This window comes from Penaeus vannamei, chromosome 29 (genome assembly GCF_042767895.1).
Source record: "Penaeus vannamei isolate JL-2024 chromosome 29, ASM4276789v1, whole genome shotgun sequence".
NCBI classification, from domain to species: domain Eukaryota; kingdom Metazoa; phylum Arthropoda; class Malacostraca; order Decapoda; family Penaeidae; genus Penaeus; species Penaeus vannamei.
In genome coordinates this window covers 27065891-27069143 of record NC_091577.1, presented here as the reverse complement: position 1 = coordinate 27069143, position 3253 = coordinate 27065891, and positions in this window count along the sequence as shown.

Sequence of the window (3253 nt, the reverse complement as noted above, 5' to 3'; positions counted from 1 at the left end):
TATAAACGTATATATATATATATATATATATATATATATATATATATATATATAATATATATATATATAAACACACATTCACACACATAGTATATATACATATCCATAAAAAAAAAAAAAAAAATATCATTAAATTAACCCATTACTAACACGGTGAATAAAATACATCCAAGGAACGAGCTAAGTGTCCCCATAATTGCCAGCGACGGTGACGAGCCCTTCGCTTGTTCGCCTCGCCGACCGCCCACGGCTTAGCCCCGGCCCTGGGGGGGGGGGGTTGCCTCGGCCACTCCGCCGCCAAAGACTGCTGAGTTTGGCGTCCGTGTGGGCTTCGTCTTTGAGTTCTTTCGCGAGGGACGGCGATACTTTCTACTCGTGGCAGTATTGCATGGGTAGGTTTGTTTATTTCTGTTTTGAGTTCACGTACTTTCCAATCTTATGCTTTGATATGATTAATGAATAACAGTAGCTGTTTATGAAAGACGCTTAATATCTGACAATGAAAAGACTGATTAACAGTAAGTTTGACTTTTTAAAATGTAATACGAAATCTGCAATGAGCATCAGAAAGTAATATGACTGAAGACACGCAGAATGAATTTGCATTACTAATAATAATCAAAGTGCTTTAATGAGCATTCTGTTAAGGCTTGAAAAATGGAAGCAGGCAGTGAATGACTAGGTAGATCCTTAATCACTCGTTTAACACAAGAAAGGTTTTTTGTTACGCGTTTTTCAGCCACTTACTTCTGGCCAACTTTTTTTCAGATTTGACTTATTGTAGAAGGCAGATGCGAGAACTCAAGAGACCCCTAGCTCCTCGTAGATGATGATGTGGTGCTTTACAGAAGCGCGGGGGGGGGGGGGGGAGAAAGTAAAGTTTAAGAGCTGAAGGAAGTGAGAGATTGAAAGCAGGTTGACCATGTTATAAGCAAGGTTGGAGGAGGAATCTTTTACGAATGATGGACAATTTAAGAGGAATTGCTGTTAAGTAGTTTTAAACATGTATAACACAAATACCGAAAGAGATGAACGATTTTTGTCATTCTAATTTTATACATTTTCAATTGATTTATCATTATTATTATTATGTAAGGGAAGCAAATGAAATATGACTGCTTTAATTTGTTTAATCTATTTTGACTCTTTTATTTCTTAGTATTTTTATTATTTCCTTTAACATATTGATTTAAAATACCAAAGGTGTAACAAGAACATAGGAATTGAACATGTATGGGAAACAAATGGGTGATGACATGGGAAAGCAATAGGAAAGAGGCAATGAAGACCATGGTGATGATGATGTGGCCTTTTGGTGAAATGGGGTATGGCTTGCAATGACGTCACAGTAGAAACGAGTCAAGTAAGTTTTTAATCAGTTGGTGATTTGGTTACTTTGGCAACTAGGTCTGACGTTCCGATTGTAGAAGGAGACGAAAGGAGAGCATAGGTACAAATAAATAAGTGCATGTGAAATGGATAGGTGATACAACAAGGTAATACAACAGTGAAATGGAAACAGTAAAACTGATAAATATAAACGGGCAAACAAAACTAAATTCAAAAGGTGTACTAAATATAAAAATAACATTGAATCAGTAATGGGGGGTGATATAACATGCAGAAAATTTGACCCTTTGGAATAGCACATGAAACAAAAATAGGCTTTTTTCCGTAGACGCATCTCCATCCTGCATGCTCCTCTGACTCACGTGTTGGCAACAGTGCGCTCCTGTAACCGCAGACAATCGACTCAGTGTCCGTAACAAGATTGCTATTCGTCTGTGCTGATTACAAGACAACTAGGGGGGGGAGGGGGTACGAAGTGAGCAGAGCGAAGAGCAGTGATAAGATAAACTAAGGAAGTAAAGGACTGTAAAGCGAGTCTTGGAGAACTCAAAGACAACAGAGCAAGGAGGCAGGGAGAAGCTGAGGAAGACAGGATTAAAATTAAGGGACTTCACCCCTTTTGATGGATAGAGGATTTGGTTGTTAGTACCAGGGTCTTTGCGTTGCAAATGTTGTCTTTCTATTTCATTATTATATTTTCTTTTAGGTCTCTTTTCACTAAATCAATATATACATGTGTCCGGGGGCTTTAGCAGGTATAGATTAGCATAGATTTTTTTTTCTATCCTGCTCACTGACTTTCGGCCTCCCGCATTGACCTCCCGCGGCTACTGTTACGAGCCTCGACTATTATTGGTCGATTGGTCCTCCATTACATAACTTACAATACACGGTCAGGGGACCTTTGGGGAGATTACTGGAAGTCGCTATTCTTATCTGAATACTGATAAGTATTTTCTTGACTATTTACAGTTTTTCTCTTCATTTTTATGTTTGATTGTGTCAGTCACTTTGCTTGTTCATATTGTCCGGGCGAGTTTCCCACTCTCTGTTTTTGCATACATGCATAATGATGTGCCCGTGAGGTTGGTCAATGTTCTCGTTCTTTTCCAGATTTTCATCTAGTACTTTTTTATTAGACCTCTATCATCCTTTTTCAAATATCGTCTCATTTTGGGTGTTGATCAGATAAGGGGATTTGGTATTATCTACTCCCATGTAAGATTCCATGTCCCCAGAGCTGGCTTGGGTCTTTCAGGTTGCTGGATAAGCTTATCTGTCTCCATCTTTCATTGAATACGTTGTTTATAATTTCACATTTCTTCCCTTCTTTCATTCCGGTGTGAATAATTAGTGACTATGGGATTGAATAGTTTTTCTCCAAGTGATTTCAGTAAAGTAAATAATAATTAATTGGTAATTTAGATTATATTTTTTATAAATGATTTAACTATTTAAACAAAAGTAAAAATAGTAAGATTAAAGGGTTTCTCTTTTCTCTTTAATATTGATATAATATTTTAAAGAAAATGTGGTGCAGCTAGTAATTTCATTCATTATAATTAAATGATGAACAATTCCGTCTTTGACTCCTAGTACTTTATTGTACAGGTATAAGCCCGATAGGAGGAGGGTTTCCTTTTTGGGTTGTCTTGATTGTCTTTGTGTCTTTGGGTGGGCGGCTTCTGGGTTTTGATTTGCAAGTCTGTTGTATGTCTGGGTTGGCTGAAGCTTGTGGTGGCAGTTATGGTTTCCGTTTTGTTCATTGGTCAGGTCATTATGTCAATTTTCTCGTCTCCTTTAATCTTATATTCTATATAGCTTTGTAATGTTTTCTTGCTAATTTCCATTTCTCCTTTATGTTTGATTGCAATTTCACAAATTGTAACTCAGGCATGACTTC